Source organism: Chaetura pelagica, unplaced genomic scaffold (genome assembly GCF_000747805.2).
Source record: "Chaetura pelagica isolate M959 unplaced genomic scaffold, ChaPel_1.0 scaffold17, whole genome shotgun sequence".
Taxonomy (NCBI): domain Eukaryota; kingdom Metazoa; phylum Chordata; class Aves; order Apodiformes; family Apodidae; genus Chaetura; species Chaetura pelagica.
The window spans coordinates 7788737-7815773 of record NW_009970726.1 but is presented as its reverse complement, the minus strand read 5'-3'; positions in this window follow the sequence as shown (position 1 = coordinate 7815773).

The window sequence follows — 27037 nt, the reverse complement described above, 5'->3', positions numbered from 1 at the left end:
TACAGTTTACTTAGAGATTACAATTTAAGCTGTTACTTTCAAGTTTTATTAATAATGTATCATGCTTTCCATCTTATGCACTACATTTCTTCTATGAACCTTGCAGAAAGTACATTTGGAGGAGAGAAAAAAAACATGTTAAAAGAAAATGTAGAAAAAAGCTGTTTGCAAGTGTTAGTGTGTATGTATGTGGAAGTAATTTTATGACTAAAACCAGTTTCTCAATCTGCAAGTTCTCATCTGAGAGTTATTTTTATCTGTACCAGAGAAAGGTTTGCCCCAAACATATCAATGATTCTAAAGCAAACAGCTCATCACAAGTGAAATTACAGGAATTTTTCTTATTGTTGCCAGCACTTCTAAGCTGTTCTGAACCATGAAGCAGTAGCAAGAAAATAAACACATATTCCTCATGTAAAGTTAATCACAGGGTTGCGTGGAAAATGAAGAATTTACAGTATTTTTACTTCAGTTCTAGCAAATAACCAGCATTCTTCAGCTGGTCAGTCCTCCACGGTAAGTTCACTATATGTGAACGTGTACTAAACAGTTTCATTTTTATTTGTCCTTGGTGTTAAATCACAGAGGATGGTAAAGGTGTGGGGGAGGGAGACAGATAGAGTGGGAGAAAGGTCTCAAGATTCATCTTGTCATTATAGGGAACAGAAAAGAGCTGGAAGCCAGAACAGCCCCTGCTGTGTGTGACTGGGGTCAAGTCACCTGGTGCCTTTTTCATCATCCTTTGACACAGCTCAGAAGTAGACAAACAGCAGAATCTCACTAAAAACCCAAACCTATTTATGAACAAAGCTTTAACCCTGAGCAAATAAAATTAAACCAACCTACTAGGGAATTTTATTCCAGCCATGCTACATTTGCACAAAGAAGTGAAATCCCAGATGGTTAACACGTCTGTCAAAATTAAAATTTAAAAAAGAAAAAAGTTTATTTGGTGTGATTCTTCAGTGTAGCAGTCCTTACAAAAGCCTACCTTCAGTTTACCTGAGTTTCTAGTGGCCAATTTGACTTAATACAAAAAACAATGAAGGGTCTTTCATCTCCTATTTAAGATAAATTATTTGTTGTCTTTGTGTGATATTGCCCAAGTAGCATAATTATGACTGTGAAATTATTTTTGACACATCTAAAATATGAGTCATCTTGTAGGACGTGAATTTATTGTCTGTGCTATGCGAAGTGTGCTAAAGGGAAAAAATATAGCTGATAGGATAAATTTGTCAGGAGAGATCATTTAGGTGACATGATACAGCTGCAGCTGGTCAATACTGGGGGGAACTTAAATATGAAGAATAATGTTTTGTTTACATATTTGCACTTGTATAGGTTGAATGATTGTTCCCTGAATCCAGTGTACACCTGAGGGCTGTGTTAGTTGGGTCAAACATAGGTGGTGAGATTTCCAGCCTGGAGAGAGCAGCCTGCCTGGCAAAGCACAGTTTGGCTTTTGCTTTCAGCCATTTCAGCCAACCACAGCATCAGGCTGTGCTGCACCGCTACGTGGGAAGACTCCTGTGCTAAAATGGACAGATACTCCAGATCTTGAACCTTGGGCTCCACATCTGACTCCTCTCTTGTAAGACCCTTATATCCAATTTAGTGGATGAAGCATTGAGGATTAATTTTGTCTCTTCATACTAATCCTGCCACTGTGCTAATCAAGCCTGCATGTTTAATAGTATTTTAGATTTGAAATTATTAAAACTGCATGTCTTTACCTTATGATCAGGGTTGATCTAAAGAACAGAAATAATATTCAATCCTACTTTTTCTTCTTCTCATTATTATTGCCATGATTCTCCCTGTAGTCTTATTTTAATAGAAACATAGAATGCCAAGTTGGAAGGGACCTCAAGGATCATCTGGTCCAACCTTTCTAGGCAATACTATAGTTTATATGAGATGGCTCAGCACCTTGTCAAGCTGAGACTTAAAACTGTTCATTGTGGGGGAATCTACCACTTCCCTGGGGAGACTATTCCCATGTTTGATTGTCCTCATGGGGAAAAATTTACTTCTTGTGTTCCATCAGAATCTCCCCAGGAGCAACTTGTGCCCATTACCCCTTGTCTTTTCCATGTGACTCCTTGTAAACTGGGAGTCTCTGTCTTCTTGGCAGCCACCCTTTAAGTACTGGAACATGGTAATGAGGTTAAGCCTGTTATCTACCAAGGCCCGCACATCCCTTTTCCACAGGGCTACTCTCCAGCCAGGTGGATCCCAGTCCAAACTGCACTCCTGGGTTCTGTGTTCCCAGGTGCAAGACCTTATACTTCTTCCTGTTGAACTTCATGGGGTTTCTGCTAATTTAATTTAATTTACATCAGTTAAATTCAGGCCTCCATTTCACATTTCATGCAGCATAGAAAAATATCTGTCCCAAACCACTTAAACTCTACAGAACAAGAAAAAAATAGATACGTGGAGCAACACAATTTGTTCTGAGAATTATTGAAAAGACTGTAGACATTTCAGGGTTGTTAATTTTTGTATTAATTCTCATCTGGTCCTGTGGACTGAATAATTTTTGTGTGTGTCTGGAGTCCATTAGGTGCACTTCTGGAGCACAGCTTCTAATTCCTTTTAATCCAAAATAAATCCAATACAATATTTCTGTTTCACTGGTCTGCACTGAAGATGTGGACATCTAGACAGCTATTTTCAATATTTTCTTTGGATACCCTAAGTTTAGGTATTTTGCTGTGGACTGACTGCTCTGTGAACTTCAATGGCACCATGTCCACTAAGAATTTTGATCCAGTACAAAGATTTCATTTCAGTAAACATTTTCCCCCTATAGTAACTGATAAAGCTTTAGCTTGTATGAATGAAATAGAAGTTTTAAGCAGCCAAGATTAACAAAAATGTTGTGAATCTGGTTAGAGAGAAGAACGAAAATTGAGATAAATGCAAATCACTCTAACACTAGGGAGTGTCTCCTGATTCAGTCAAATCTAGCAACAACACATCTAAAATATTTTATTAAACCTTATCCAAAGCAGAAAATCACCCTGCCTGATTCCAGTGACCTTGGATCTTTTTACCTTTTCAGGTAAGTGAAACATCAAAAGCATATCAGTGTCAGGTTTTGTTCCATCAGCATGATGATCTGTGGGTAAATTTTGGCTGTACCACAAGCTTTTGCCCAGATGCTAGCCAAGATCTGAAGCGTTGTGTGCTTTTGTTATTGGGCAGCATCCACTGCTCAGCTGCGGACAGTAGGAGTAAAGCTATTTAAATGAAGTAAGGAATTAAATTTAGTTGCAGGAGTACAATCTGGTGGATAGGATCTGTTAAAAAAAAAACACAACAAAAAATCAACAACAAAAAACAACAACTGTTTCTGAAACAATTTGAGGTCTACAGGTCTGAAATACATATTGACATATACATTTACATAAACATTCTCACTTGTTGATGATTTGGAGAATGATCTCTAAAACAACTAGTCCAATATCACTGGCCCTCTCTTTCTGTTTAAAAAAAAAAAAAGAAAAGGAGTGGAGATGCTGCTTTCTTTTAAACTGGAGCTATCTCAAAAGCTGGATTTAGTTTCTCTAAACTAATATTGTGATACCTTTATTCTACATCAATCAAACTTCTTGTAAAACCCATGACTACAGAAAGTCTGAGATGGGTAACAAAAGCTGTACAATATGTAGTAAATCCTCTGCTTCTTAGAAATGCTCTAAGCTCTGTCTATTGTAAGAATAAATGGGTAAAAGAAAATACACACACCATCTATAATGCATCAAAAATAAATGAAATGAACTCTTATCTACATTTCTGAGCAAGACTGTCAGATAATAATCCTTACTTCAAAAAGGAAAAGAAAACAAGAATCTGGTCCATAAATCTAGGCAAATTGAAAAGGATTGCAGTGTAACAAAACCTACAAACAAAGCGACTACTGGCAAATTGTATGTCCAGAGCTATTCCCCTCCTGCACTCTTGGGACAGCACAGCTCTCAAGATAAGTGACCTCCCACAGCCAGACTGTGAGTTTAGACAAACAAAAACTTGGGCTTAGCCTTTGTAAAATATTGAAATCTTTGTTCTGCACTGTCCTCAAAGGACTCTTGGTTGTTGCAGTTGTAAACACGTATGCTATATTAAACTATTTAGGACAAAATTATCCTAGATGTAATTCCACTGAAGTTCATGTAAAGTAGAGAAAGAGTTATCCTTAATGAGAAATAGCCAATAAACTTCCAGACAAAGTCTATGCCTAGAAAGAGCAAGGACTGGGAGTATGCATCAAAAGTCTTGAGAAAAATGCATCCCAGGGATGCTGTAATTGCAGATGGAAAATTCAGATCCCAAGGAAACCTCAGATGAAATCCAAACATATAAGGCATGAAAATATCTAATGTGCTGCCTTCCTCTGCATCCATATTATATGAGTTCTAAATGAGTTTCTTTCTAGGTGAAAAAGAAATACCAAACACTTTAGTTAGTCCATTAGAAATCAGCTATTGAGTAAGTTGGGTTGTTTGTTTCTTTGTTTGTTTTAATCTCAGCTGATTTTACTCTTGCCTTGGAGTAGTTTGGGTTTTTTGGTTTTAATTTCTCTCTCCCCTTAAACTGTGTATGTTCGTTGATTCCAATGGAACTGCCCTTGATTTACAACACTGTAAGTGGGAGAAGTTCTATGCCCAATGGAGTACTATCTTGCATTTCTTCCATGCACATGCATCATCAGCCTGGGCCAACTAATGACTACTGGGGCTGATGATCAGTAAATTAAAATTTCTCTAATGAGGCTTTGATATGGTACAGTGTAATGGCTCCAAAGGAGACAACACGGTCTACTGGGTCATTGATTTGTTAGCTACAAGCTCTCTTTTTGTGCCATAACATTAATCAGGTTTAATGGCTCCGATGGAGGCATATTTATTAATTGCAAGTCCATTAATAACTCCCTTATTATGTATTTACCTGACCTAGACTGTTCTGTGCATTTTAGAAACTTTAATTATGTTTTACACAATCACGGCTCAAAGGGAGACTATAAAAAGTACACTGCAGGTACTGCTATTTCCAAATATTATTTGACTAACATGAGGCTAATTTTAAGGCAGATACACTGAAGTATTTTTAAGTTTACTTCAGAACTAGAAATTAAAATCCTTATGGTCAGACAACTGAGAACTGAGGGTAAAATAACTACATGATTTGCAGCTTCAGTTCCTGGAAGTGCCATTTGTTTACACAAAATGATCTGCATCCTGGTACAGATGGTCCACACAATGCAACATATGATCAGCCTTCAGCTGATCAAAGGGAAACATCCTCTGTCTGTCTCTTTAAGTACAAAAGGCTCTGCTAACTATAACAACCTTCAAGAAAGGTTGCACCATGCTGGCCAGTTCTTCAGTGGAGAGGACTGAGGTCACATAGTGTTGCAACATGAAAGCATTGCATACAAAGCTGCTATAAAATATATAAAAGCTTTGCTAGAAAGGTCAGTAATTGCTTCTGAAGGGATTATTAGTGGAAGATGTCCCATTTGGTTTGTCTCTCTTCATGGTAATTCTTTAATAGAAGGAAATTCAAAGAACAGCAAGTGTCCTGAAGTGTATTACTTCAAAGCTTATGACATTAGTGATGATTATATGATCTATTTATTGCATTAATCACCACCATTTAAATTGGGTACATTTGTGCTTGCGAAGTTATGTGATGATTCAAAATGTGTTCCTTTAATTTCATACTTAAATTCTTCCATTTTTGTTTTTGCAAATATTTTTTCTCATTATTCTTCTTGAATTTATTATTGCTGTTAATTTTGCCTGCCTTTTTCCTTAATTTGTATGTAATTCTCAAATGTAAATCAATTTAAAAAGATGTATTTTATCAGTCAAGATAAACAGAAATTGGATTTTTCAATACATTTTAATATTGATTTTAATCTTGAAACTTCATAGTTTGAAATCTTCTTCCTGGACTCTCTTACTCAAAGTGCATTTTAGGAGATTAAAGGAGTATTCCCTTTTCTCCTTTAGCAGACAAGGTAAGACATTCAGCTCACTTCATATCACAGAATGACAGAATATACAAGTTTCAGCATGGAATATGAATAAAACAAAACTTCAGTTTATCCAAGGATGTCATTTCCAAAATAATATCATAAGTCTATTAAGATCATAGAATCATAGAATGATATAATGTCTTGGGTTGGAAGGTCATCTAGTCTAACACCCCTACAATAAGAAGAGATGTCTCAGAATCTGATAATTATTTGGGTTGCAATGGACCTGAAAGATCATCTAGTTTCAACCTCCTGCCATGGGCAGGGACATCTCCTGCTAGACCTGGTAGCTCTGAACCCCATCAAGCCTGACCTTGCATGTCTCCAGACATGAGGCTTCCACCACCTCTCTAGGCAACCTATTCCAGTGATCCACCACCCCGATATTAAAGAACTTTTTCCTGGTGTCCAACCTCAATCTACCCTTCTCTAGCTTGAAACCATTATGTCTTGTCCTATCGTTACATGGCCTCATGAACAGGTCTTCCCCACCCTTCTTACAGGCCCCTTCAGTTATTGGAAAGCTGCTATAAGGTCTCCCTGGAGTCTTCCCTTCTTCAGGCTGAACAATCCCAACTCCCTCAGCCTGTCTTTATAGGAGAGGTGATCTATCCCTCTGATCATTTTTGTTGCCCTCCTCTGGACATGCTCCAACATGTCCAGATCCTTCTTGTGCTGGAGGCTCCAGAGATGGATGCAGTACTCCAGGTGAGGTCTCACCAGGGCAGAGTAGAACTGCTGGCCACAATTCTTTTGATGCAGCCCAAGATGTGGTTGACCTTCTGGGCTGCAATTGCACATTGGTGACTCATGTCCAACTTTTGATCCACTAGTACCCTTGGGTCTTTTTCCACAGGGCTGCTCTCTAGCATGTCTTCCCTCAGCCTGTATTCATATCTCTGGTTGCCCCAGGCCAGGTGCAGGACCCTGCCCTTGGCCTTGTTGAACCTCATGAAGTTCACCTGAGCCCACTTCTCCAGCTTGTCCAGGTCCCTCTGGATGGCATCCCATCCTTCTGGCATATCAACTGCACTACCCAAGTTGGTGGCATCAGCAAACTTGCTGAGGGTGCTCTCAGTGCCACTGTCAATATCATTAATGAAGATATTAAACAGCACTGGTCCCAGCATGGAGTGCCCTGAAGGACACCACTTATCACTGTTTTCCATCTGGATGTTGAGCTACTGACCACTGGATGTGACAATCCAGCCAGTTCCTTATCCATGGAACAATTCACCCATCAAACCCATATCTCTTCAACTTAGAGAGAAGGATGTTGTGGGGAACTGTGTCAAAGGCCTTGCAGAAGTCCAGATAGATGACATCCTGGCTGTCCTCAATCACCTCCCTGTCCTCCATTTGCCTTAGCATACCTTCTAGGAGGACAACATTTCATCTAACTGGAAATGACCATATTTTGTGTGATGGCATATGGGAGATTGAATAGAAAAAGGGTGGGGTACACAAATATTGCAGAGTGACTGCATTAGGAAAGGGAATGGACAAGACTGATGGAAAAGATATCAGATTGGAATTACTGTGAAATTCCAGAATCTCACTCAAAAATTACCACATTTAATATTTCAATGGATATAAAGAAAAAAGAAAACCAAAAGTGCAAGTAGCTAAGCTGAAAATAATAAAAAATGAGACATCCTCATTACAGAAATTCTAAAGATAATGTTCAGAAAGAAATGGATGAGCTTGAACTTGGGACTTGAATAATAACAACAATTTAATTATCAGCCATATAACATATAAGGATGAAAATAACAACATTACTTAGAAGCTAATAAAATATAAGCACAGCTGTAAATTATCAAGTAGTACATGCCTAAGAAATACATAAGATATAAACTTTGGCATGTGAGCAAATTGACCTAAAAATATACACAAATACACAAATTTTGAAATTAAAACTGGAACTTTCTAACTCTAATCAGAAACTTTAGTCTCACTGCAACTAAATGCAAACAAAACCTTTTACTGTGAGGCAAGTAAATCTAACTGGATTTATCACCACACTTTTGGGAGGGAAAAGACAATCCAGTACACATATTTGTCAGTGACTGTGTGATGGTGCAGAAGGACCTTTCTTTTCCATCTCATGTTTCTATTGCCTTCCATTCTATGACGTTTTGTGTGAAACAACTACTTGTCAGCTCATTTCCCATATCCATCAGGCATTAGAATCACTGAAAGACACTTTTATCTGTTCTTCCTGAGTGGGAGACAAGGCTAGGTGTCTACAGCATCTTGCAGTCCATATGGTACTAATATCTCCCTCAGTAACATAATTATGCTAATTAGACACTTACAGAAGAAATAATTCAGCAGCATCATTAAGTCTTCAGGCTCTTGTTTTTTTGTTTTTTTTTTTTAATTAAACAAATATGAGCAATGACTGCAGATATGAACATATACAAACATTTGTTGATGTATACCTTTCAGGAACCATGGCTTATTGTGTCTCTGCAACACAGGATTTTTGAGAAGTAATAGCTATGGTGCCATGCACTTCAGTAATCAACACAAAGCATGACTTTGGCCAGGAACGTAAAATATTTTATCACAAGCATTTCATTTGCCTTGTAGTTTCAGAAAAACATTTGTTGCACTCAGGCAATAGGTTGGAGCTTTTTGTTGTCTTTTTTTTTGCTTTCTAACACCTCTTCTTTAAGTAGTGGATATTTCTGTGGTTAAAAAGAGAAGAAAAAGGATGAAGACATGCTGAATGAATGGATTTATACTGGATTTTTGTCAATGTTATGGAGATCAGTGTGTGAACCGTGTTAAAACAATCTCCTCTTATACAGATTACTTGAACACAAATACAAATACAAATATAAATAGTATAAATAATATAAGTAATATAAATAATATAAATGTAAAACAAGCATTTTACTATTCTAACTTGAAAACTGAGGATGTACAATAGAAAAGGTTGCCAAATGCATCAAATGAATAAGCAGAATGTGAAGAATGTCCTCCATATGGGAAATATAAGAGCTTGCTCTTGATCTGATTTATGGTATTTTATGTGGACAAAAGATCTTCCCTGTATTTTTAATTTCAACAGAAATAAGTGGTGTATCTCTTACTATATATCAGCATGCTGCAATAACAACCATATCACATATTGACTATTTTGGAAACAGTCTTACTGAGTATTTCATTGGGGAACTGAGATAATGCTTGTCACTTGTAGGTTTTTTTCTCTGTATTTTATAAAAGGCCAACATGTAAAAGCAAGGTTAGTTTATAACTTAGTTTAGCAAACCAAGCCTGTTATATATTGTGTGAACCTGCATCTACCTTTCCACTTTTAGTTATAAAAGTGAATAGGAAGTTATTAAAATGTGTACAAAAATTAGGCCAAAAACAGAACACAGTTTGGCAATCATCCTGGCAGAATGGATTGCATGAGAAAATAAAAATCTATTCTAGTTCAGCAGTGAAGTAAGGCCTCGGTAAAGCAGAATTATCCAGTAATCCAAGAGGGAAGGAAAGCTTTTAACACAAGGAAGGTTAAAAAGAAGACTTCCAATTAAATAGTTAAAACTTGATCAATACAAGAAGTCAGAAATAAAAAGACTGGAACTGGGAATGTATTAAAGTGAAGATAATGCCATTTGCAAGACAGAGGAATTAATTGTTTCAGAGTCCTTTGCAGAGACATAACCTGAAAACTAAATTTACCTTGACTTCACTTGGTCTAACTCTTACATTTCTATTTTCAGAGCCTGTCAAAATAATAGCAGAGACTCAGGTAACTTGAATGTTATGGACACCAAATAATTTTCACTGAACCGGGTCGTTTCATGTCAATCTTTAAAGGATTACAACAGTCTCATGGTCGCAAAAGTTATGACCATGACCATAGGATCATGGACATTCTTAGTAATTTCAGAAGAATAAGAAACTGTAGGGTCTTTAAAATCCTCAAGTGACTTCAGTCCTTTTCTTTGAATCTTGCTGCTGCCAAGGTCTGATATCTCTATGCTTGGCAGATATAATTAGGAGCAGACCTGAATATATGCCATGTCACATGTAAGGAGCAACTGGCTCCAGGAAAACAGGAGAAACTTCTTGGAAGGAATTAACAACTTCTAGGAGAAAAATCATGCTTAAAAACCTTCACCTAACATCACAGAATCATAGAATGCCAAGTTGGAATGGACCTCAATGATTACTTGGTCCTACCCAAGTAGAAAAACAGTTTAGATGAGTAGACCCAGCACCTTGTCAAGATAAGTCTTAAACATGTCCAGTGTTGAGGAACCCACCACTTCCCTAGGGAGATTATTCCAATGTCTAATTGCTCTTAGAGTGAAAAATTTTCTTCTGATGTCCAATCAGGATCTCCTCAGGAGTAACTCGTGCCCATTGCCCCTCATCTTTTCCATGTGAATCCTTGTAAAAAGGGAGTCTGCATGTTCTTAGCCACACTTTAAGTACTGGAACATGGCAAAAGGTCTCCTCTGGGCCTTCTTTTCTCCAGGATAAGCAAACCCAATTATCTCAGCCTTTCCTCATACAGCCAGCTACCTAGTCCTTTGATAATCTTTTTGGCCTTATTCTGTATCCTCACCAGCCTGTCCGTATCTTTTTTTGTGTAGTGAGGACTGGAATTGAATACAGAATTCCAGGTGTGGCCTGAGAAAAGGTGAGCAGAGCAGGATGATGTCTTCTTTATCTTTCCTGGTGATGTCCTTGTTGATACAGCCCAGCATCATGATGGCTTTCTTTGATACTGCAGCACACTTCATTCATGTTGAGCCTGTTATTCACCAAGACCCCCAGGTCCTTTTTTCCACAGAGATACTCTCCAGCCAGGTGGATCCCAGTCTGAGATGCACTCTTGGGTCATGTTTCCTCTGGAAAAGTGTATATTTCTTTGTCTCAAATGTTTCCTATTTGTCTTTCCTTGTTTATAATGCTAATCTAGCTTTTGTTTTCTTTATGGGTCATATGGTAGAGCATCACAAATGTCTGTAAAGCCCCCTTGGGAAAAAGGTATCTGTGCTGCTGGGCCTATTAACTTAGCTGTCTCCTGAAGAATTACTTTTCCTATTGCTGTTTCTTTACCAGAGACATACTGGAAGGCAGCCTTGTCAACTTTTAGCCTGCCATGTATCTTGAATAGTCTTCTGTATTTTTTTCCCAGCTGCATGGTGACAAATAGCTTAATTTTGTCTTTTCTAAAGCCAGTTTTCAACACTTTCTGCCACCAGTTACTAGTAGCAAGAGGAAAATACTCAAACAACTTGAAGTAAGCAGCAAAAAAAAGTTTGCCATAAGAAACTGTCTTGTGAAAAACTGAAAATTAATAACAGCAATAACAATGAAGGGTACAATTATTTCAGCTCTGCTTTAATTCTGTTCTTGTCACTTTACCAATGTTTATCGTTTTTCCTATATGCTTTTGCTGTAGCTTTATCTGACTATTTTTTACCAATTCACCCTCTTTTATGTCCTATTGAAAAAGTCAGCTGAAATATTTCCTAATTAGTGCAGCAGTGAAAAAAAAAAAATTACCTAGCAAGTGCTAAAGTGTACCTTAGGATGGTTTCATAATTGATACAAAACTGTCATCACATATCATGCTCATATTGTTTTCTCCTGCTGGAAGGATTTACACTTCAGATACTTTGGTTTTCATAACAAGCTTCATAAACCCTTTGGAGACAAATTCTGTCCTTAGCTTACACCAATAGAAATTATTATGCCTTTCATCCACTTTTAGAGTCAGACTTCATAAAAACCTACAGTCAGAAAAGCCAATAATTTTATCTATATGCCATAAATATGAAATACACCCCCCTCTTTAGGCATCCTAGAGATTAGTAGTATTCCTGTATGCTCTACACAGCTTAACAGCAGCAAAATATCAAAACACTCAATAAAGAATTATCAAACAGTGGAATCCTATGAATTTTCTTACTGCATCACCATGTACAAGCCAATGCAATGTGTTTATTCATGCAGAACACAGGAGTCCAAAACTTTTCACTTTTTCTTTCCTCCATTTTTTTTTCCTGCAAAGCTGTTGTATGTTACTGTACAAATAAAAGAATAGAAAAAAGCAGTTGCAGACAATCTAGTAGCCTTATTCAAACAGATAAAGGAAGACAGAATAAGCATTTGGCTTTTCATACATTACACAGAAAAAGTTAAGCATTTTTTTTAATTGCTAAAATTTTCTAAGATTTCCAGACCCTGAATCAAGACCACCTAATCAAAGGCCTGACAAATTAAGTAGGAATCTGCCTCTGATCTATCACTGGGAGGGAGTTTATAGAAAAGCTTACCTGAAAAGTTGCATGCAGGATCCAGTTCTACGCTAGAGCTCTTACTCAAATATAGACAGAATAGCATCTACAAGCATTGGATGCCTGGGGTGTCCAACACTGAATTACCTCCATTGCTTGCATTTATTAATGGTATGAGCTGGCTTTGAAAGCTGAACAATGCCCATATGCTCCCAGCTTTCTGGTTCAGGCACCTATATGCACTTCTCTGTGCATGTCCTCACTGAAACCTGAAAGCTACACTATACAGCCAGAAGACATGACCTTTGTTACAATTAATGATGAGAAAATACCTCAGTCATTACTGTTGCCAGGATAACTGACAAGGTTATTTACTTTCAAATGCCATATCATACAGCTTTCTTAGTCTTTGATAGTGTCCAAAATAAACTATTAATAATTGTTCACAAGAAAAAAGGAAAATTATTGATCCATTAACTTGACTGTGAGGAGACTAAAGAAATCTCCTAAATTGAAATATCATTTGGTTTTATTACTTCATTCATAGGTTGCTGAAGGATTCATCCATCATTCCACTTCCCTCCAGCTATCAGCCATCTCAGCTTGCAGAGTGCTAGTGTGTCTCCAGCAGCACAGGTGAGCTGTTGTTTAGTGGGATACATATTGAGGGAAAAAAACATACTAAATAATTACATATTTATTCATCTTCAATCGTAAGTGGATTCTGTGACTTTTAATTCTTCCATTATTTTAATTATGATCTTCCTTTTTTCTGTATAGGAAGTAAGAGTTAAACCAAACTATTCTCAACCTGACACCAGTTCAGTGCATGTTCTCTGTGTTGTATTATATGCTTGTAGACCACTCAGCTAATGTCAATCCCATGATATGAATGGAACAAGCCTATACAAACTATACCTTCTTTATATGTGTATAACTTTTTTTTTTTTTTTTTTTCCTTTTTTCTTTTTATTTGCTAATGTTTCATTGTGGTCACAGGCAAAACTATCAGAATATTTTTATCTGATTTTTTTCTTTCTTGAAATCTCTGCTTTCATTAAGACTGTAACTTGGAAAGAAAAATCCAAAAATTGAAGGCTAAGAAATTGTGATATGTGTGAAGACAGTCTATTAGAAATAGAATAATTACAGAGATTTACTGTTTTTGTGGGGGCGTTTCTTTGTTTGTGTATGGGTGTTGTTTCCATTTCAACAAAAAGACTAGCAATTCGCTAGAAAACAAAAGTCAGGTCCTTTCCACAGAGGCAAGCACACTATTGTGAGCTGCCTTGCTCAGAACTGCCTCACAAACTGACATCTGTGCTATTTCAGGATATTCATGCAGAAGCTCTTATATTAATCTGTTGCATATTAGCCTTTTTAATGAAGCCAGGGAGTTTAAATACACACATCAGAATTTCTAGATGATTTTATATGCCATAGCAGGGAAAACCTTGGAAATAGTTAAAAACAAGTTACAATGGGGATGTTTGGACAACTTTACTTAAAGAAAAAAGAGTAACTTTTATAAAACTTGGAGACTTATTAAAAAGTGAAAAAAACCCCAAAACTTTCCCCAAACTCTTTTCTGTCCCCCTCAACTGGTGCAGTCCCTTTCTAGCTGCTTCACTGATATATTGTAAACATTCAGAGCAGTGTATCCTCTTTCAGGTATGCAGTTGTGGGAGCTTGAGAGCCCAGCAGTAAGGCAAACGGGAGATGTTTCAGGAATGTTTGCCCTGCTCATTCCAGCCTTACAAGCAGATGCTATCAGAAAACAGATGACAGCATTTACCATGTTATGTAAGGGGCAAGGAATCTGGAAGGGTTTGCTGTGACCGAAACTCAAATTCTAAACACAGGGCTCACATTTCAGCACATGTTTCTGTCTTCTGCAGCCTGTCAGCAAAAGTTTTAGTCTTCTTTGGGGCTGGCAAAATCTGATGAAATGTTTTTATAATTAAAAAAAATAATGAATTAAAAAAATTAATCAACAAACCAAACAAATATAATAATTAGCTGTCAACTAAACCAAAGCTTTTCTGGAAATACACTGATACACTGCACACATAAGCACATGTAGACATAACATACCTATTAACTTTGACTGAACTTTTCTTTTCTTTTCTTTTCTATTTTCTTTTCTTTTCTTTTCTTTTCTTTTCTTTTCTTTTCTTTTCTTTTCTTTTCTTTTCTTTTCTTTTCTTTTCTTTTCTTTTCTTTTCTTTTCTTTTCTTTTCTTTTCTTTTCTTTTCTTTTCTTTTCTTTTCTTTTCTTTTCTTTTCTTTCTTTCTTTTCTTTTCTTTTCTTTTCTTTCTTTCTTTTCTTTTCTTTTCTTTTCTTTCTTTCTTTTCTTTTCTTTTCTTTTCTTTCTTTCTTTTCTTTTCTTTTCTTTTCTTTTCTTTTCTTTTCTTTCCTTTCCTTTCCTTTCCTTTCCTTTCCTTTCCTTTCCTTTCCTTTCCTTTCCTTTCCTTTCCTTTCCTTTCCTTTCCTTTCCTTTCCTTTCCTTTCCTTTCCTTTCCTTTCCTTTCCTTTCCTTTCCTTTCCTTTCCTTTCCTTTCCTTTCCTTTCCTTTCCTTTCCTTTCCTTTCCTTTCCTTTCCTTTCCTTTCCTTTCCTTTCCTTTCCTTTCCTTTCCTTTCCTTTCCTTTCCTTTCCTTTCCTTTCCTTTCCTTTCCTTTCCTTTCCTTTCCTTTCCTTTCCTTTCCTTTCCTTTCCTTTCCTTTCCTTTCCTTTCCTTTCCTTTCCTTTCCTTTCCTTTCCTTTCCTTTCCTTTCCTTTCCTTTCCTTTCCTTTCCTTTCCTTTCCTTTCCTTTCCTTTCCTTTCCTTTCCTTTCCTTTCCTTTCCTTTCCTTTCCTTTCCTTTCCTTTCCTTTCCTTTCCTTTCCTTTCCTTTCCTTTTCTTTCCTTTTCGCTTTTTTTTTTCTTCATTCATCATTCATTCCATTGGCTAAGTTCTAACATGGTTTTACAGTTCACCAGAATAGTTATCTATTTTATTTTTTTTTAAATAAATGCTATATTTTGTATTTATAATCAGAGAGATTTATTTGCCAAAAGATCAATAGACTGCCAAAGAGTGAAAGGAGTCATCCAGGAGGAAGAGGAGAGGTGAGCCTAAGGCTGTGGCTGTTCCTTCCTGTTGCAGAGTGACCATAAGCTATTGTAGGAAACAGAACAATCAAATGCCTCCATGTGTCACTGTATTCTTCATAGAATCATAGAATTTCAGGTTGGAAGGGACTTCAAGGATCACCTGATCCAACCTTTCCAAGTAGGAACACAGTTTAGATGAGATGGCTCAGCACCCTGTCTAGCTGAGAGTTAAAACTGTCCATTGCAGGGGAATCTACCACTTCCCTTGGGAGACTATTCCAATGTTTGATTGTCCTCATGGGGAAAAATTTATCCTTGTGTCCCCTCAGAATCTCCCCAGGAGCAACTTGTGTCCACTACCTCTTGTCTTTTCCATGTGACTCCTTGTAAATAGGGAGTCTCCATCTTCTTGGTAGCCACTTTTGAAACACTGGAACACGGTAATGAGGTCTTCCCGAAGCCTTCTCTTCTCAAGGCTGAACAAACCCAGTTTTCTCAGCCTCTCCTCATATGGAGAGCCACCCTCCAGGATGAAGAATGAAGTCGGGAAGACCCAGCTTGTGACAGGTTGCCAGTTTGAGGAGGAGCTATTTGCTATCACCCTCTGGGTATGGTCCATCAGCCACTTCCCCACCCACTTCTCTTCTTAAAAGTTAATGTAATCTCACAAAGTTGAAATTCTTGTAACAAAAATAAATATGGAATTTCATGCAGCTGATAAAATCTGATTTGGGAATGTGCACTTTGTACTGAATAATCAATATTTTTTCCTCATTATCTTTTTAAGTCCTACATTAGGACGACATGCATCATATTGCATGATGAATCGGGATATGTAACATTATTATTTTTAAAATACATTCCATGAGGATGGAAAGTGCAATGGCTCTGTCCTGTTACTTCAAGGATTCAGCGATATGTCCAACATTCACATCTTTTTTTGTGTTCACTTTTTCTTCAATATATATATAAAATTATTGATGCACTCTTAGATCTCAGCAATGTCTGTTCATTTTGTCTGATAAGTCTGTGATTTATTGCAAAGAATCAAATATTTATTAATCATTTGAGCTCAGGATATGAAATAATTTTTCAAGTTGTCCAGCTGAGCTGATCTGGTTAAATTTTCCCATCAGTTGCAAGAGATGGTATAAACTTGGCCCTGAATGTCAATCTGTCTTCAGGAACAGTTTTAATTTCAGTCTCAACGTTAGCATCAAAGCTCAGGCAGTGAGTTATGAATTTTCAGTCTCCTAGCAGGACAAGCCCTGCACAAGTTCAGTTCTGATACTGTTAGATCAAGCATAGTTTTCTTAGTTGGATAGAATATCTCTAATAAAAAAAAAAATAAATATAAAAAACACCAGATATTTCTTCCTGAGATGGACCTCTTATCTCATGGAGCATTCACTTGGAAAGAAAGAATATTTGTGATTTTTAACTGTATTTTCCCTCCATTTTGAGGATATCATATTTCTGTACTGAAAATTAATTTGTATCTGCAGAGTGGGAATCCTTCCACAATTATTTTTTTTTCTGTGAATAATTCCAGTGAGACAAAGACAAATACCAATGTAACCTGGTTTCTGAAGAGAAAGTTTGAATGCTAAGAAACACCATTAGTAAGTAGTTCAATGCCAGACCAATATGATTGCTGTAAAATAAGATGAAAAACAATCAGTTAAGTATATTACTTTAAACTGATTCTGTTCAAAAACCCCAGGATTTTCCTAAAGTAGAAAGCTTGGATTATGCTGCTACAAAGTCAGACACATTCCAGTGACAAGCCTTTGATAAAGCAATACAAAATAATTTCCATAAAACTTCTGTACAAGTTCTAGACATGCTGTCATGGGAAGCCAAAAGTTCTTAACATAAATCAATGCATATAACCGAGTTAAACTTTTCTTTACTGAAAGCTTGGATTTCCTAAGCATTTCAACTGTATTTTGCACCAGTATGCTGGCAAAACGACAATTAAAATAAAATATGTTTTGCTTTGCAAAAGTATTAGGGAGATATTTTTTTTTTCCTCCAAAAATCAAGTTATTTATTTTCATAAAGATTTTCCAGAGTTGTTCCGGTTTGTTTTTGTTTTTTTGTTTTTGTTTTTGTTTTTCTTTTAAACAAGGAGCAGTTGTCTGGTTCACCAATAAAATAACTATAAAGTATTTTTGAAAAATCATAACTTAAAATTAAATAACAATTTATAAATTAAGGTAGGACAGATTAGAGAGAAAATATCCTGCTTTTCATTTTTTATTGCCTTTAAGTCTTTCTATTCAGAAAAAGGTCACCAATTTGTATGGCATAGATTACTAACTTAATATTTTTTTTTAATATCATTGACTAACAATTTCCTTTTTGAATGGTTACATAACCAAAAAAATTCTATATACCTATGGAATTTTGTATCTATGGAAAGCAAAAACTTGTATATCTTTTCCAATCTCATTTTCCAGCCCATACACCATGCTGTAGTCTGTGCAATTATTAATATCTTCACAAAGTAAATCTAGAAGGCAATATAAAAGAAGTGAAAATAACACTTCTGGCAACCTTGAGTCATATTACAAGACTTTTTTCAATTAAGAGGCATAAACTATTTGATCACTCCATTCTGTTTTTCTACTTAAATAACAACAACAATGGTAATGATGATAACAAAAATAATGCATTTTAGCTATATAGTAATGATAATGTGATTTTGTTTTTTCTATATTCACATTTTATTGTTGTGTTCTTTTCACCATTTTCTGCTGCCTAGGCTGGTCTAGCTCTAGCAACTTCATAATGACTGCAGAGTAAAGATTTGTTTTTTTTCTGAGAATACATGTTCTATATGAATTATGTGCTTCAATCAGCAGAGAGTTATCAATGACTGCACCATCATCACCCCTGAAATACAGTTGATAAACACTGTGTTATTTTTTCAATAAAGAGACTATGATATTTCCAGAGTCCCTGACCTGTGTGAGCAAATTTTTCCAGTAACAGTGAGCCGGTGGTCAGCATTTTTTTAAGCAGCTGAGACACAATGCAGAAGCACTCCCTCAGTGCAGGAATTTCTTAGCTGAGTTTTGCCAGGAGTATGAACCTCATCCAGCAAAAGGGCAGAGGTTTGCTGTCATCCCTCCTTCTGCCACTTTTACACTCTGGACAGTTGCTCCTTTTGCATGCTTAAATTGTAGTTTCTAGTTCTGAAAGCAAGTTGAATATCCCTGGATAGGGCGAAAAAGCCTCTTTTCTAAATTTGACTTGTGGTACCTTTTCACATCACATTCTTGGCAGCTACTTCTGCCTGTGTGGCTGCACATACATATGTGGATAACTGCACCCTTTCTCTGCCTGTCTGTAAAACAAAAACTTGGAGACATTTGAGCATACAAATGTCCTTTCTTCCAAGCCCATCTCTTACAAAGTCAGATTAACATCACACTGTCCCAATGTAAACTAGTCCATCAGTAGAAAAATAAGAGCAGCTTCATCTTCCTGTAACAGCTGACTTCTGACCATGAAGACAGAGGTAAATGCTCGCAAACTTCTCTCTATATATATATTTTTTTTAAATGAGTGAGAAGTTTTTGGTACCAGAAGTCAACTAATGTTCATGTGTGGAACTGAAAGTCTGTGTCTGCCTCTTATATGGCTGCCTGGTGTTTTTGGAGGTTTGCAGTGGTTCATAAGCCTGTCAAAGGGACAGCTCCCAGTTCTCATCTAATTTATGGTTTGGGTTTTTGATAGGATAATGGGTTATCTGATTTGGAAGAATGATGTTTTCTATAATTTATGCTTTTTTTGGATTTAAGAGATTTACCAAATAATTGTCTTTCCCAGAGTCAGTGGGATTTTGTCCTGTGTAAAGATTCTTCAATACAGTTAAAGATTTCATTGTATGTGTTATTTGTATTGCAGGCAAATCTGGTTTGTTTTCCTCAACAGCTATGTAGCTATACAAAATTTAATACTGTACATTTCTTCTTTGTAGCTACAGCAATAATAATTTTCATAGATATTTTTACAACATTATGCCACCTCACATACTAACAGAAGAGAAAACTTGATAGTATCAAATACTATTTACAGCTAACATGCTTGCAATATATCCAAGACATTATTCTTGAAAGAAAAAAATCTTCACTCTTTTCCTAAGTTTCTAATGTGTGTGGACAGGAAAAGGCAAAATAGGGGATTTTTGCTGTAATGAGATAACCTTGTTATGCAATGTAGGTAATATACCTAGACTGCCTCTAAGTCAACACATTTCAGACTGTCTATGGTCCTGAGTATATGCAAGAAAAATAAAATATTGTGAAATAAAAAAAACCCAACAAACCAACACAACCAAACTCAAAAGGCTTCTGTGGTTGATGGTACTCTGGGCAGGTGGACAGACTAGATGTTCCTCCAGAGGTACCTTCCAACCTCAATGATTTCATGATTGCGATTCTGTGCCTTGCAAGCTCATGATATATCTATATGAAAATTATTTCTCCCAATACTTTTTTTTTTTCTTTTTTTCTTGTAGATAGGACCATGATTCTATATTTCATAACAGTGGAAAATTAATGTCCTTGTTTAGAGTTTATTGCTCATTAGGCTTTCAGAAGAAAACTTGAATTCAAAGGTTTTAGTTTAAGAAAAGAAGCAGAAAACAGAAGGCATATGAAATTTTGCATTTGTGGCATTTACCACTGCTGTAACAATCCAGATCTAACTCTCCCTTGGAATTAGCACATTCTCAGCATGATCTCCATTTGAACACAGAGTGATGATAATTGTTGTGATTTACATCTGACAGCTGGGTTTATTCCCAAGGATTTTGATCTGGAGTCAGAGTCTGAAAAGGATTGATGACCACTAAAGCAATGACATTATTAAATTTAAAGTGAAAAAACCAATGTTTTATTAGTGACCATTTAATCTGGAAAGAAAGCAGCATTGAAACTTTCACCCTCTCTTCGTCATGCAATTACTTTTGACAAATTGTTAGTTCCAGTTGCCTTATGAGGCTCCAACAAAAACAGAGTGCAGGCAGCACAGGATATTTCTGTCATCCTTTAAAAGCTCATTTAGCTCCATTGTACCTTTAACTATGTTTTTGGAGAATAATAGGGAAGTCTTGAACTGGCTAAGGAATTAAAAATCGATTTAATCCTTCATTAAAACACAGCCTCCTCACCTTTTTCTGACAAGCTTAGAATGTCAGACGATTGACTACATGTGACTGAACCAAGTTGAAAAGTGTTTTTCTCATACCCTTCTAATTTTGTCCATAAACGAAGTGTCTAACATGTGGAACAAAAGTATTTTCTAATAATGAGTGTTTTTCCAGTTATGAGGCAATTTTGCTGAGATCAGAATGTGAAATTATGGTGGCAAGTCTTAATCTAGCATTTCCATAGTTTATCTCCAAGACAGAAAAAATCATAGATACAAACCAGACAATGATCTAAGGAAACTCAAGGAGAAGGAAATAAATAATAAAAAAAAGTTGTTGTCAGTTTTTTCTTTCCTCCTTTTGGTTTTAAAATACTATCTCACTACACAATAAAAACACTAAACATACCACTAAGTAAAACACACTGTGGGCCAATTGTATTCAAAAAGTCATGATAAAGGAATGAATCATCATTAAAAAGTGACTGAAATATTGAGTTGGAACAGTGAGTGTGGTAATATGTATGGTTGTGCCTCTCTTCAGCTGAAGTTAATAAGGATGAAAGGCAGGTGATGCATTAGATATCACCATGTACACAAATGTGTCTGTTTCTTTCCTATTCTATTGTTCCTGAAGAACCTGTTTAGGAAACTGTAGCTCCCATCTCCCTGATGTAAAGGAAAGAGCAAAGTAGAAAACATGTCTACGTCTTTGGATTTAATAAGATGTGACTGTGCAATTTGGGAGCAACCTCTTGAACTTCATTAGCTCTGGTAGCTCCAGTAACAGATAACTGCAGGTACTCTAAGGAAGCAAAAGGAAAAATGAAGAAAAAAACGACAAAGAACCCTATGATATGCACAAAAACATACTATGGTTTTAGAAAACATTGATTTTGAGCTGAAAAAGCCAGATCTAAAAGTACATAAACACCTGAGACATGTTGGTTTAGAGTAAATAATTTATTTTTTTTTAAAGTAATTTAGGGTGGGACGCATCTCATCTAACTGCAGCTGTCTAAAACTCAGACAGGCTTAACACATTAAGAGATAAACACCTTCAGAGTCCCTGTCCATTGTAGACGTGGTTTAGAATCAAATTAATTCCTTCTGATTGCATCCATATCTCATGGGTGCCTGTTGAAGAATCATAAACATCAGGCTTACACTAGACATCAGTCATCAGTCAACATTTCCATCTGGAGGTGGATTTCATGCTACACAACCAAAAACATTCCCAGAGAATCAAGCAGGTTATCACAGTGTCATGATTCATATAGCAGAATTATGTCAACATTGAGAAATGTTCTTACCAGATGAATCTAAGTACACACACAGAAACATAAAGGAAATTAATTAATTTTCGCAGTGTGAAGGACCAGGTATTTCCTCACACGAACATAAAATGCCCTTTAGGTCAGCAGTCATAACTGGCTTAAAGATGGCTGCTCCACTTGGCACTTTGAACCCTCTCCTGGCTGCCTTCTTTGCCAGAAAACAAGAACTTGGATGCCCTGAGGGGGCAGCTGCTGCTGGAGAGGAGCGGTGGCTGGAAAAATGGCTGCAAGGGCGGGACAAGGTCCCGTCTGATTGGCTGAAAAGCCTGGAAATACGAAACCGGCCAATTGGGAGCAAAGGAGACCTATAAAGAGACAGCGTGCGCGCTGTTTTTTAGCGTGCTTTTCTGGAGAGACTGAAGGTCCCGCTGTTTGCTTCTCGGCGTGCTTTTCCCGGAAACACTGAAGCTACTGCTCCTTGCTTCTTGGCACAGTTTTGCCGCTCGCTTCTCGGCGCGGTTCCGAAGCCGTTGCTGACGCCAAAGCCGTTGCTGCCGTTGGAGCCGCTGTTGCCGCTTGCTTCGGGGGGGGTTGACCTGCGCCTTGGAGTGCCTGCCAGCCTGAGGTCCCCGGATCATGGCTGCAGCCCGAGTTCCAGCTCGCCTAGTCCCGGCTCTCGCCTGGTTCCGTTTTGCTCCAGCCAGACCCAACTTGACCCAGCTCGTCCCATCGCCACAGCTTTTTCCTGCCAGCCTGCATGCATTGCCTGCAGCTACCACCCTCAGGAACCTGTCTGCTACTGAATATGTGTGGTGAGACTAATTCCTGGCATCCCTGGTTCCAAAATTGGGTTGTAGGGTAAATCATAATCCTCTCCCTAAAGTGTTCCTGTCTTACCTGCACACAAACCGCGACCCTATAAGGGACAAGTGTCGGGCATATCACTCCTTCCTTCTCCCCTCATAAATAATTAAATAAGGTGTGTAAATAAGGTGTAACTATATATATATATAAGTTCTTGTTATTTGGTGCTTAAAAGATATTTCACACCTCGTATGTGATTTAATTACCCTTTTTGAACCTCCTGCCCCAAATTGTTTTATTTTCCCCCACAATAAAATGTGTGTTCATGAATTCTAATTGGGGATTGGCTGCTGTTATTGGAAATATTAGTAAGTACTGAGCAAGTTACTCACTCAAAAAGTCAGTGCCGAAGCTAATGCTTCTCTGTGAGAGGCGAGTGCCACGTGCGGACCTCTCAGCAGATCCTGACAAGCTACATACACTCCAAAAAGGAGATATAATAGGTCCACGGATCATGACACTCAGTAGCAAATCAAACCTCACAAATTCTCTGCGTACACTGATTGTACCAATCATGTGAATTACCAGGTTGCAACAATGCCAATTATTTCAAATTAAATTAGGCAAAAAGAAAAAATATTATCTTAATCACAAAATTTCTTAAAATTGAAAATCTTATTGTCATAGGGGTTTTTTTGTTTGGTTCATTGTGGTTTTTTGGGAGATTTTTTTTGTTGGTTGGTTGTTGGTTGTTTTTTTTAAAGTCATCTGAATTGTTCAGGAATGAAACTGCATTTACATTCAAAATTTATGTAATTTTTGTAATTTCCATAAAAATATGACACAGTAATTTGGATAACAAAGAATCATTAAAACTTTTTTGCAACATCCAAATTTTTACAATGTTGGCAAAACAGCTGGCAGCCAGCTGATTTTACTTAATTAAATCCAATATGTCAGTTGCAGCTTTTACTTGCTATAAAAGTGGTAGAGGAGGTTTTCTCTAAAATGGCAACTGGTTCAAAATAAAATATTTCAAAGACAGCTAAAAACCCTGAAAAAGAGACTTCACTGCAGATACAGAATTTCAATGGCAATGAACTGGATTTTAAATGAAACAGGTATCTTTATATATCTTGATGCATCTTTATTTTAATAGAAAATTCAGTAGAAGTAATTGCTCAAATTGAAGGACTTGATGTGTTTTTTCTGGTACACAAGTATTTGTACTGTTCTTTATACTCGCATTCAGAATTCCTGATATTACTAGAAGAAAATTAACAGTGATTTTTTTGTACTGGACAGAATTCTAAAGGTTGCAGCAACACATCCTCCATATGAAAATACAGGGAGAAATAACATCTTATGGCAGATGAAGGATATTTCAAAAACTGTGAGCAACAGTGAAAATCTGTGTAATGAAATATATTCACATCACTGCTCAATGTCAAGAGGGGTGCTCCGGTGGGAAGTTCTGAAAGTGGAAAGACTCTCTCATGAAAGCTGTTGCACACAGGAATTTTAGCTGGCAGAGCAGTGATAAAACTCTCCTGCCCACAGGGGACTCAGCCTGGCTCATTGGACTCCTTGACCAGAACAGCTGGTGAGGGAAAACCAGGACTACATGAAGAAAGGACTGAAGATAGTGGTAGAAAGAACAAGAACCCTGCAAGCTGATCTACAGTATGCCAGTGAAGGGTAAAATAGGGGGAAAACGTGCTAACATGCTTTCCTCTAAACTAAGGAGGACAATCAGAGGGAAAGTGCCTGGGAACAGAATGGGAGGAATACACACCTCCCTTTGAAACATGGGAAATAATTTCACTTTTGAGACTATATCTAACACATTTCAACCAATGTTAATTTCTCAGAAGGGAAATAAAGTTAATCTCTTACTACATTTACAAAATAATCTAACAAGTTAACAGAACACCCCCCAGTGATTTGCATGAGGCCTTCTTATTATCCACAGATCACTGACATGATGGAGTGTAATGACTTCTGAAAGACTACTTGGAAACCACTATTTTGTGCCAATGTGCAGTTAAGAAGCCTTTAGCTTTTTGGAGCCTCAGTTTATTGTGTCAGTCTGTGGAGAAAAAGACACTAAAGGCAGCAATATCCCCATATGATGTAGCCAGCTGGCATCCTAACAGCATGCCTGCTCATATTGTACTTGGAAGGGCTTTTAATTCATGGCTATCTCTGTGTGAAATTATATTGCTGTGTGTCCATCTTCTAGAATATTAATATATGAGACTGAATTTAATCAGCTAAGTTTTTATTCAGACTACTCAAAAATAGACATAGCTGCAGTGTATAAACATATGTGTTAATGACCCTCTGAGCTTCAAATTACTGTGAATAACCCAGCATTTTAGCAGTTTAGATACATTCACTAGAGTTAGGTCACTTACTGTCCCTAATTTGTAAGAGGATGTGCTAGCCTCAATTTACCAGATTCAGGCTTTGCTGATGTTGCCACTCATAGTGCTAAAAAATCACCTGAAAAATGTTTTCATTACCAACCTGCTAGTCCTTTCCTAGGTACTGCCCTTTGCCATAATCACAGAAAATTTGCCTTCAATGAGGCAACAGGTATGGCTGATATTATCGAGTGGGCACGACATTAGATATATTCCCTTGCTTTCCCTTATGCTTCATTGTTGCCCCACTTAATTTTCTAAAATTTTAAGCACTGTCAGTGAAGGAAATTCTATCTGCTCTGTGTTTGTATAACATCTAGTGCCATGAGATATACTGCTTCCTGACTGTGGTTGGTCAGTAATATCACAGTATGTCATCACAATAATAAAGTCTGTCTCACTAAAGGGGCTGCTTATTCAAACATCTGTGGTGCCATGACATTGTAAAACTTTGCTTCCAGAATCCTGACCTGAGATGTCAGATGTGCATTCAATGATCATTCCCTTCCAGACAGCACAACAGTCCTGGTGTGCTGTTTATTTTCAAACATGTTTTTTTCGGAGTCTTAAATAATAAAAGGCAGGATCAAAAATTATTGGTATTCCCTACAGGTCCTGACTCAAAACCTTTGGGAGTCAAGTATTTCCACTGATTTAGGAGGATTGAGATAAACACCAATATCTGTGGAATGTAGAGCTATTACGCCTACAGGATATATCTCTGGAAATCGTATCATTCTTTTATTAGTAAGTGGTTTCACAGCAGCATATTCCATATGACTGCCTTGTAAATCTCATTTAATTTATCTGATCATCATTATTGAGGCATGTCAAAGGACAGTTATAAAACATTTAAATAATGTAAGTAAGGTGTTTCCTGTGATCAAAAAAAGGATACAGGGACTAAATTATTTCAACTTGATTGACAGAATTGCTTAGATTTGGTGGAATAATTAAACAGCAATATTTTCCTGTCAGTAAGATAACATTTTAGCTGGGTTTAGCTCTCATATCCTACTCCCTTGCAGACTATTTGTGGCCCTAAAGTATTTTAAATATGTGAGAGATACAGATGCAAAGAGATCTAATAGGGTCTGTCTTAAACAGCATTTTCTTCCAGCTTGGGGTTACAAAATATAACAGTTTCATCCTTTCTCTTTTGCCGACACCAAAAAATGTGCCATGATAACATCAGACACTGAGATGAAATTCAGCCTTTTAGGTTTTTGGAGTAATGGTAGTGATGGCAGGACTTGAGTCAGACAATCAGATATGTTTTCTCAGACAATCTAACTTAAAACTTTTTCTATGATGGATCAAGAATTGAAGCTTTTGTCCTATAATGGAAGTTATATTTGAAATTTTGCTTTATGCTGTGATACATGACTTCATTATTATCTTCTTTCCAAGATAATTCATCACTGCCCTCCCCGCCCCCCCCCACATATCTGAAGATCCACATGCATGACACCTCCTTGTTTTATCAGTGAAGGGCTGAATGACGTGTTGGAGAAAGGTTGGATTGTACACAGAGTAAAGGCAAATACTGAAGAGCAGCTCTAAGACTGGTTACAGAGGAAGACAAAAAGAAGAGAAACACCTTAATTTCCTTGTAAGGTGGTATTATTGCCACCTAATTATTTCAGCAATATCACTGGCACTCGAAACCTGTGATAGGATATTGGCATATATCCTCTTACTGTCTGGATGGCTGACAGTATTAAAGGATAGGTAGTTTCTTAAAATGTGCTGAGTATAGAATTTTCTATATTCCTAATTCATTCAGTTTCATTATTAATTACAAATTTATTGTAGAGTGGAATGCAGTCATATGAACAGTAAGTTACAAATGCTGGTAGACAAACTAAATAACATAGAGGCAGTACTTAAAAGTCTGTTGGAGTCTGACTTGTGAATTTTGAACACTTAAGGCTGAATTTTAAACAAATTTACT